At 34.3% G+C, this 11,549-nt stretch overlaps 1 pseudogene; it reads right to left on the reverse strand.

Annotated features, from left to right (window-relative positions):
• Window positions 1-5,234: 5,234 nt before the first annotated feature.
• Window positions 5,235-11,549, reverse strand: part of LOC102250866 — a 22,627-nt pseudogene continuing 16,312 nt past the window's right edge.

The following is an 11,549-nucleotide window of genomic DNA, read 5'->3' on the forward strand; positions in this document are numbered from 1 at the left end:
ATATTTTTAACTAATCAGATTTTTATATAAAATTTAAGTTATTAAAAAACAGTTTCAAAGAATAATCTAACAAAAACAACATGCACATTCTGCATACAATAATAAATAAAATATTGCTAATATATTTACAATTGCATTCCTCTCTCATGAAGCTAAAATAGGTACTCCCGAATTTAATGTTTATCACTCCCATTCATTGTTTAGAGTTTTATTAAATACTAGAGGCCAGGTGCACAAATACATGCACCAGTGGGGTCCCTCGGCCTGGCCTGTGGGATTGGGCCAAAACTGGCTCTCCTAAATCCACCAAGGGGTTCCAGTTTGCAAGAGGGCACAGGCCAGGCCGAGGAACCCCACTCGTGCATAATAGGAGCCAGGGAGGGACGAGGGAGGTTGGCCAGTTGGGGAGGGCTCCAGGGTGTGTCCAGCCCATCTCACTCAGTCCCTATCGGCCAGACCCCAGCAGCTAGCTAACCTACAAGTCGGAACATCTGCCCCCTGGTGGTCAGTGCACATCATAGCGAATGGTTGAGTGGCCTTAGCATATCATTAGCATATTATGTTTGATTGGTTGAACGGCCAACCGGTCAACTGGACACTTAGCATTTTAGGCTTTTATTATACAGAATGTTTGTGTAAATATATACAAATTGAAATTCTTACCCAGGGGTGGCCTAAAATAAATATCTTAATTTGGAGATTTTCAGACCATGGATAATTCAAATTTGAATCCTAAATCTATGTTGCTTATCTCCCAAACCCTGCCTCCTAGCTCCCTAATGGTCATTGAAATTCAAGAGCACTGTTTCCCAAGACTAGCTTTAGAGTCTGTTTTTTATTCTGGTTTGTGGCTAATTTTTTTCTCTATGGCTTTATTTCCATTTTATTTTCACTGCTAACCATAAGAACTGTATTATATTAGGTTAGAGAAAATTGAATAGTTGTTTATAGCACCTAGTGTTAGAACACTTGCTTTTACCTTGTAATTTTATTCATTGTAGAGTATCTTTGAAGCAGAAATGTACCCCTGCACCACCACCCTTACTCCCCAGCCTTCATGAAATATCTGTCAGAAAGTTAGAAAAGTCTAGTTAATGTCAGGGTTATAGGGAGAAGGTCTGGCTCAAATTTGGTTAATAATATAGCAAAGCATGGACCATCCATTGCTCCATACAGGATCTATGCTGAAAATAACCTCCCTATGTTAGATGTGGCAGTACATGGAAGTGGAGCTTAGCAAAGGGTAGAGGCATGGAGGTTTATTCAGCATGCTTTAAATAAAGGAAATAGCTTCATCAGTGGAAAGTACACTAATCTGCCTGAGGATGAGACAAACTTGTCTTTCCTCCTTCAGAGTTTTTGTTGTGTCATAAGAGAAAAATCACATATGCCTGGGAATATTAGTGCCCTGTTTTTTTTCTAAAAAAAAACAAGTGGTGAGATAGTAAATTAAATCTAGATTGTGAAATATAAACAAAATGTAAGGCCTACTGTGTTTTATCCTATTTAATTTAATAGTGTGTGTTAATTTCAAAGAAAAGTCAAGTTATTAAGATTTCAAAATTGATATAATTTGAACCTATATTCAAAAATCTGTATGAAACTAGATATACTTGCTCTGTTGAAAACAAAGGAATAAGAAGAAAAAAGATAACCATCAATATTAGTGTTCTAAAAACCTTTTAAATGTAATTTTGATTATTACATAAGTATCACATTGTAGGAATTTTAGAAAATACAGATATTATAATAAAAAAACCTCAACATTCAGAGATAACTGACCTTAATTTCATATATGTATATTATGATTTTCTATAACATATAAATAAAGATATAAAAAATGTATGTGTATGTGGAAATTATTATTTAGAAAAAATTGACTACTCTGATTTTACATTTTGTCAGCATATTTATTATCATGGAATATGGAATTTAAATTACATATATATATATTTTTATTATTGACTAGAGGCTCAATACATGAAATTCGTGCACTATGGGCGGTGGAGGTGGGGGGGTGGTTCCTCAGCCCGGCCTGTACCCTCTCGCAGTCTGGGATCCCTCTTGCAATCTGGGGCTCTTGCAGTCCAGGACCCTTTGCCCCTTTCCTCCTGTCACCTCCACTGCACTGGCCAGCGGTGAGCCAGGCTTCCGGCTGAGCGGGGAGTGGCAGGGGGTGGGGAGGATGGAAAGGGGGAGGAGTGCCACTCAACCAGAAGCTGGGCTCGCCGCTCCTTAGTGCTGGCCCTGCCCCCTACCAACTGGTGGAGGCAGCCAATGAGGGGCCGGGCCAGCCAGGAACGGGTCATAGGAGGTTGAGGTGCTGCAGTCGCACCCAATCCCACCTCTGTGGACGCTCCGGGATTGCACTGCCCCCTCTCCCGCCACCTCTGTGGAAGGGGTGCACCGGGACCTCCATGGCTGGCCTGGCAGGACAGGCTCGCTGGACCTGTCCTCTGTCCACTGGTCACTGGTCGTTAAGGAAGGTCGTTCTTCTGTCCTGTCTAATTAGCATATTAGCTCTTGATTATATAGGAGGATTTCAGAGAGGAAGGGAGGAGAGAAAGATAGAAACATCAACGATGAAAGAGAATCATTGATTGGCACCTCCCGCATGTCCCACACTGGACATGTGCTCTGACCGAGGGAATCAAACTGTGACCTCCTAGTTCATAAGTTGACAGTCAACCACTAAGCAACACAGGCCAGGCTGGAACTTAAATTAGATAACAGTTTTGTGATGGCCATGAGTATGAATAGGAAGCACTCCTCATCTAACCACGAGGTCATGATAAGGAGATCCCAAAGCAAATAAATAAATAAATAAATAAAATAAGCTTACAGTAATCTGGGGTCTTAGAGTTAAATCATCAATGAAAAAAATTACCTGTGACAATGACTTACTTAGGCATTTAGGGCAGCAGTATCTAAAACTCAGTTTCTAATTGTCTGATGTAATGCATTCACTGTTATTTCAAAACCACTAGTAAATGATCCCTACCCTTCCTCTCTTCAATATGTATTTATTGATTATTTACTATATTTCCAATTTATATTGGCTATAAAATGGTGAGCAAAAGCACATAAGAACCCTACCTTCATGGGTGGGGAACTAACAAGCTGTGAGCAGACTTCTGGGTGCCCACTTTCCAGGATCAGTGGAGTAGGTTGGAGATTCTGACAGTGTTGAGGTCTACACTGAGCTCACTGCAGTCTATCCTCATCTCTGCTTCCTGCTTGGATAGAATGCAAGTGGGTAGTTGGACTCTGGGAGAAGATGGGAACCTCTTACTTACTCTAACAGTGGACTTCCCTTTAATTCCCAATGAAATATCTGTGGTTTGTGCTCCATTTTTCTCTGTTCACTCTGAATCTGTTCTTTTGAAAATGCTCCTTTAAATTTCCAACAGCTAAAAGAATCTTTTCTAGTTTCCAGTGATGATATAGACTCCTTTTTATATTGATTGAGCTATTTCAAAGTGAAGTTTAGCTATCCAAGGGAGTCAAGTGTCTTGTCCCAGAAGCTCCATGCTTTACATTTGATTTTTCTAAAGCACTTAAAATGGAAATATTTATGAAGAATTCTTAGCTCAGGGAATGAAGGCAGTAATAAAAACAGGAGAACAGGGAAATAAATCAATTTTGAGAAAAATTAAAATTTGAAGATTGTCCTTTATCTAAATTTAGAGGACATTATAAATAGGAAGTACAAATAAAAAGATAACAATGTCTCCAAAATAATTGCTTGGTTGTTTTTCTTGTCAGGAAAAAAGAAATGATGCTGTCAAAGGTGTGGGAGCTATTAAAGTCCTGTAACTAGTTTGAAAAGAGAAGATAATGACCTATTAGTGTCTTTGTTAACAACAAAGTGATAGTGATTTTGTTAAAAATTTTAAAAGGGCTTTGGATGGTTTTCTCAGTGGTTAGAGCGTCCTAAGGGTTCCAGGTTCCATTCCCTGTCAAGGTCAAATACCTCGGCCACCCTCTCTAAAATAAATAAATAAATAAATAAATAAATAAATAAATAAATAAATGGAAAAAATATTCTCAAATGAGGATTAAAAGAGGGAATCTTTTAAGGTAATCTTGATATGAAGAAACATAATTGCTTCCATGGAATGTAAGGCTTCAATTATAAGTCATCTAAAGATACAAAACGTTTTCAAAATACCAATGATAAAGAAGAATGCTTACTAATACAGTTATGTACTGTTAATTGGGAAATCAGCATTTTAGTTAGGGTGTGTCGTGTTTAGTTCTGATCTCATAAAATCATCTGAAATAGGGCAAATTCTCTGTGCAGTTAAGATAAAATATGTAGACTGCATGCAAAACAGTTGAAATATCTTCCTCCTGTAGTTGAAATGTTCCAAATAAAATATCACGAATATAATATTTTTAAAACTATTGCATTTCTTTGAATCAAATTATTTTAATTTATAAAAACTCTTAATATTAAATATAATGAACTTAGTTGGGCCATTCCGACTCCCCATGTTTCTCTATGTTCTTCTTTGATGTGGGCTTATACTAGTAAAGCAAAGCTAAGTTTGCTCTGTCCATGGGAAATTGCAACAATGCACTCTACCACTGAAGCCCCAGTCCCCACCAAGCCCAGAAACAGAGTTGATTGTATTTGCCTCCGATCACCCCTTCCATTCTACTCCTAAAGATCCATTACATCACTCCTGTGAGAAAGACCAACATAACAAAGGAGAAATTCAAAATCTATAAATTCTTAATTCATGATTTATGTATAAAATAAACTCCTACTGGAGTTTTCTTTCTGATTTTATTTCTCTTGCTCAATTCTGACTGAAGGTTAAATTCAATCAAGATACTGTAATAACTTGGGAACTTATTCACAACAATAAAGATCAATTAGGTATCATTATACTCTGTAATCTTCACTTTCTTGTCATTTTGTTTGAGAAGTTTTGATTGACATTCTGAGGAGATTTAAAGTATTGAAGAAATAATTAACCCTAGTAGTACGACTTGTCATTTTATCTTGAGCTCAATTAAGCTGTACTTTAAACATTCAGTTTCCATTTTTTAATTTCTTCTTTTATTTAAAACTCAGTTATATTTCTCCTAATTTCCAGTTAATCATTTAGTACACCAGAATATCACGCCATTTATAAATTTAAAAGTTATGCCAAAGCATCAGTGAATATCACACCATTTATAAATTTAAAAGTTATGCCAAAGCATCAGTGTTATTTTTTATGTTGTTTTTTTTTCATTTACAAAAGATAGGCTATGTTTATTTAGAGTCACAAGCAGCTGACTCACTCAGTGTGACTCAAACCACAAGAAGCCATTTCCACTTCACTCCACTCTGAGTCCTACTGCTGGGGCCATTCACAGGTTGACAAGTTTCTCGTTGAGGGCAATCTGTGACTGCGTGAGATTGGCCAGGTAGGTCACCATCAGTAGGTCATTGATGTTGCTGTTGAGCATGGTCTCGAAGTCCTCTGGAACGATCTTGGGTACTTGGTTAACCAGACTCATCAAAAGTGGCCCACAGTATTGTCAGCAGGACACCTTTCCAGACAGCACGTCCACGTCCTCCGCATACGCTGAGGGCATCCTGGATGCGAGTCGAGGACCCTGCTACTTGCTGCAAGTCACTTGAGAGTCCAATCACCCGGTTGGTGCTAAAACAGGTCTTCATGATCAGGTCAACGCCAATGCGCTCAGTGTCATAGTACGCGTATTTCACTGTCAGAGGTGTGAACATCACCCCCATGGTCCTCCCCGGGACACCCATTAAAGTGCTGACATAAGGCTTGATGCTCATGCGACCATTCTGGAGGCTCGTGTCTACAGTGAGGTGAATGGGATTGGGGGCCTCCCGGCTGTGGTACTCATGGGTCAGCACACAGTGCTCTGTGATGTCATGGCCTGTAGCGTACCAGCCCAGGATGAGCTCATTTGGAGAAGTCTGTAAAACATCTATATTTTAGTATTGTCATAGTTCAATGCATTATGTATCCACATACCTCTCCTATATTCGATTAGAAAAAATATTCTCACTATATAAGCTTGAGCCCTGCCTTCATTCTTTTTTTTTTTTTAATATGTTTTTATTGTTTTCAGAGAGGAAGGGAGAGATAGAAATATCAATGATGAGAGAGACTCATCAGTGGGCTGTCTCATGTATGCCCCCTACTGGGGATCTAAACCGGGCATGTGCTCTGACTGGGAATCAAACTGTGACCTTCTGGTTTATGGGTCAATGCTCAACCACTGAGCCATATGCACCAGTCTATTATTATTTTTTTTATTAAATTTATTTGGGTCACATTGGTTAATAGGATCATATAGGTTTCAAGTATGGACATCTATGCTAAACTGAAACCTCATTCATTTTTAATAATATTTCTTGAGCAGATATTTAATGAACACTATTCTAGAAGCTGAAGAGCAGCATTAACAGACGAATTTCCCAACACTAAGACAGTTACATTTGAGCCTTGCACATATGTTTATAATAACTTACATTATTTTTCTATAAGTAATTATAAACGAATTTATTTTCAGAAAAATTTCTGTAGGAAACTACAATCCTTCTAATAAAAATCCACTTAACAGGAATCTGAGAAAAAGTCAGAAGATAGTAGCAGACAAATTATATCAAATTCTGGAAAACCCAAGCTAATAAGGCAGAAAATATAATAATAACTTTGAATTCTCTGATACATTTTAATTGATGTTTCAATATTTTAGTGTGTTTATTTTTCAAACACAGTTTAAAATTTATTTTATGTTTAAATTAAAATAATAGTTACTAATTATGAAGCATTATCCCATGCCATATGAAGTAGAGATAGAGCTTTTTTTTCATCTGGTCCAGCTGGATTGTCAGCTGGATTTTCACCTCACCAGCCTTATTATGAAGAGCTTCAAATTTCTCTCCACAACTAGTCTCTCCAGAAAGGGTGTGTTTGTCCAACCTTATGCACGTCTCTGATCATTTACTCTTTTCTTCATTAGCAACCTAATACTTGTTGTTATTTTTTAATTTTATTGATTTTTTACAGAGAAGAGGGGAGAGGAATAGAGAGTTAGAAATATCGATGAGAGAGAAACATCAATCAGCTGCCTCCTGGATACCCCCTACTGGGGATGTGCCTGCAACCAAGGTACATGCCCTTGACCAGAATCGCACCTGGGACCCTTCAGTCCACAGGCCGACGCTCTATCCACTGAGCCAAATCGGTTAGGGCCCTAATGCTTGTTTTATGATTTTACAGTTTTAGGTAGATCTCTCAGAATCTTTCTGAATTTTCTTGCTTTCTTCTTCAATTTAATAGAAAAGTCTTAATTTTTAAAAATCTCTTAAGAGATATTAGTCATTGGCTTCTGATAACATCTACTATTTATGTGTTTATTAATTCAATTCCCATTTGTTTTATCAGCAATGTCCATTTAAATGTGCCAGATGCCTTCAGCCTCAATTAAGATAAGCATATTGTTTTAATACATAAGAAAAATAAATAACAAAAGAAACCATCTGTAGTTTAAAAGTTAACACAAGATATATAGCAAGATATCATAATTAGTACATGAAAGAAGATAAGACACATGAAATTCAAAAATTAACATATCACAATTTTGTAAATGGATTCAAGTACCCTAGACTTACTAAATTCAGATATTGGGTTAAGAATAATTATACAAATATGGTTTTGTGTGTTTATATTTATAATATTTTTCTAACAACATATTTAAAAATAGTTGAGAAAAATAAAAAATTAGATATATCTTTGAAAAATATTTCCACCTGGAATAAAAGATTATCTCTGATGTATCCCCAAATTCCATCTTATAATTTATGGGCTTCTAGTTAGCATTTTGGATATTGACTTTAATACCTCACAAAAAAATATGGTTTTTTAAAAACCATACTGGGTTATACTTTTTAAAAATCAATTGAAACATCATAACTTTCAAAATAGATGTGATATGATTCCACTATTGACCCAATGCAATTATCTCTCCATCATCACATGAACAAGGTTATTGAGTGATTTTTAAGGGACACATTACTAATACCTCACTAACCTGACTTTCTCAGCTTGAGTGCTAAACATTTTTTAAATATAAAAGTTACACAATGCAATACACAGAACAATGCAATACACAGATCATGTATCATAGAAATGTACACTTGAAACCTATATGATCCTATTCACCAGTTTCACCCCCAATAAATTTAATTTTTTAAAAAATAAAGGAAGCATTTGATGCTGTCTTGATGTCTAAATATCATAGCATTAAGTAAAAGTAGACTTTTCTTGCCCAAAATATATTTGAATATTCACTACACATGAATGTTCCTTGTATAAAAAGTCAAATACTATTTCAAATATGATTTTCATACATAAGGGTTAAGCCACAATGTTAACTCAGCTTGAGTGCTAAACATTTTTTAAATATAAAATTTACACAATGCAATACACAGATCATGTATCATAGAAATGTACACTTGAAACCTATATGATCCTATTCACCAGTTTCACCCCCAATAAATTTAATTTTTTAAAAAATAAAGGAAGCATTTGATGCTGTCTTGATGTCTAAATATCATAGCATTAAGTAAAAGTAGACTTTTCTTGCCCAAAATATATTTGAATATATTTTAATATTCACTACACATGAATATTCCTTGTATAAAAAGTCAAATACTTTTTCAAATATGATTTTCATACATAAGGGTTAAGCCACAATGTTAAAAATAAAAGCCAACATATATTTCATAGGATAGATTTCTTCTTTGATAAAATGTAACTGTGTAACTGTTCTAAAATAGGTACAAGAGCTACTATCTAATCAAGAAAATAACAGCTTGAAAAGGTACAGGAACAATAACAGAAGTCTCAAACTTATAATCACTGTGCCATTTGCCTACAACTGAGCCATTCATGCTTGTTGTTCTAATAGTCCATGTAGTTTAATATTTGTGTTAGGTTTTACATGTTAAACAATTATTATTATTATTATTATTATTATTATTACTAAATACATTAAGATAAGCCATCAGTGGTTGGTAAACTTCTACTTGGTGCCTCATACTTCTCTGGTCTTATTTGCTTGTATGTGAAACACATAAGCAGTGAACGAAGTTCATTCAGAAAGATGACCAGAAATAACTTTTTATTCCTTTTCAGATACTTTCCAGACAGTGTGTCACTAACACCCATTATTCAAGGATACAAGGTAAAACAGAGTGAGCAGGATCATTTCTTCTATGTGTCAGGTATGGTGAAAATATTTATAGAAGTGATTTCCTTTTAGCCTCTTAAGGCATATTTTTTTGAGTAAAAAAAAAGTATAACATTTTATGTGTTTTATTGGTCTTCAAATATAATAAAACATTTTAAATCTGTAAATAAAGAAATAAATATATCACATATATAAATTTTATATAACATATACATATATTTAAACATTTAATATTTTTTATTGTCCCCTTCACTTTAAAAAATATCTGGAATTGAAAAAAAATAATTTGGTAATTTATTTATACTGAAAATGATATTGTGTTCTCTGAAAAGTATATTTCACTATTTTTCTGTATCTAAACAAAAAACTGAAAACATCCTTAACAAGTCAATAATTAGTAGTTGGATACCTTGGATAGTTTATTGTAGTACCAACAAAAATACATATTCTTCATTCTGATTGTAGAATTTTTGAGTCCAAAGAAATTTACAATTACTTTACTTTTCTATATTTTATTATTTGAAATTGATTTTTTAGAAACTTCTCTGTCTTTCTCTCTAGTGTTAACATCAATTTATTGAATTGCTCACAATAAGAATCGGTAAATTATTAGAACAGAGACTTCTGCTTTTGACAATAGAGCAAGCTTCAAAATCTCCTTGTTACAAATTTTATACTATATTGGTGTGGTGGGAGAAATATTCAAAACGGTATGTTTATTATTTTTTTAAATATAGTTTTATTGGTTTCAGAGAGGAAGGGAGTGATAGAAATATCAAAGATCAGAGAGAATCATAGATTTGCTGCTTCCTGCATGCCCCCTGGGGATTGAGCCCAAAAGCCCTGCATGTGCTCTGACTGGCAATTGAACCATGACCTCCTAGTTCATGAGTCAATGTGAACCACTGAGCAATACTGGCCAGACTCTTTTTATTAAATTATTATATTTTACTTATACTGATACATCTTTTTAATATTTAAATTATAATTAACCCTTGCATTCTTTTAGATTTCACAATTTAATAGTTTTTTCCTTTCTTAAAGAACCTAAATTACTGATATAAATTACAATATTATAATAATTAATTAATTCTTAAGTTGGATAAAACATCATTCTTTTATGAACCTAAATTATTGATATAAATTACAATATTATAATAATTAATTCTTAAGTTGGATAAAACATCATTCTTTTATTAAGAATCTATTGATACTAAGCTGTTTAAAGTTTGTTTTGTTATGTTTTTGTCTGATAATAATCATTTTTAAACCACATTGTTAATTGATTATTTGGGTAATTGTATAATTTTAGTTGTAGAGTTATTTTTTTCATTGCCTTGAAGACATCTTGCTCTCATAGCTGCAGTTGAATACCTAGTTGTTGGTCTAATTGCTATTCCTTTACAAGCAAGTTGTATTTCTTGTTTATCTTGTTTCTGGGATTTGTTCCATGTCACTGTACTAGCCATGAATATGTACTAGTTTGGTTAATAATGTTAAATAAATCTGAAGATTCTCATCTCCCATCACTTTTGGAAAATTTCTAGTCATTATCTTTTTGAGTATTTCCTTTACCCCCTCTTACACCTTCTTTTAGAATTCTTATTATACTAATTTTAAACCTTAAAGCTTTTAGTATCATTTGACTTCTCGCTCATATTTTTATTTCTGTTTTCCTGTGTTCATTATCAAAGTTCTTCAGCTTTCTCATCCTTTCACTAATTCTGTGCTTATGTGCTGTTTAAAGCAATGAGTTTTTAATGAAATTACCATAACTTTCATTTCTTCATTCTTTTACAAATATGCATTAATTTTTGTAGTAGTATTCTCTTTTAACTTCAACTTTTAAATTATCTCTCTCATATCTTTAAACATTTGAAATATAGAAGCCCCATGTTAACCAAATCTAATATGTTCATGAAAATGTGTTGCATAGTGAATTTTGAGAGAATGAAGGACTTTATTTTTAATAAGATATATTTCAAACATACTCAATAACAGTTAAATGACTTCTGATGCTATCATTTAACATGATCCCCTCTTTCATGTCCTAACACTATTCAAATTTTGTTTTCTTGCACTGGTCAATATAAATAAGTCTTCCTGAAGTGTTTTTTCAAGGATGAGATTTTTTTTTTACTTCTAGAAAGAAGTATTTCTTTTTACAGTTTGCTAGATCCTCAAGAAATTAAAATCATATGACAAGTTTTATGTTCTGTGGACTATTGGCAACTGTGGTTTTAGTCGTCCACACTTATTGACAACTAGAAGCCCGGTGCACAAAAATTTGTGCACTGGGGGGGGGGGGGGGCCCCCGC

The sequence above is a fragment of the Myotis brandtii genome, unplaced genomic scaffold, assembly GCF_000412655.1.
Source record: "Myotis brandtii unplaced genomic scaffold, ASM41265v1 scaffold1082, whole genome shotgun sequence".
In the NCBI taxonomy this organism is placed as follows: domain Eukaryota; kingdom Metazoa; phylum Chordata; class Mammalia; order Chiroptera; family Vespertilionidae; genus Myotis; species Myotis brandtii.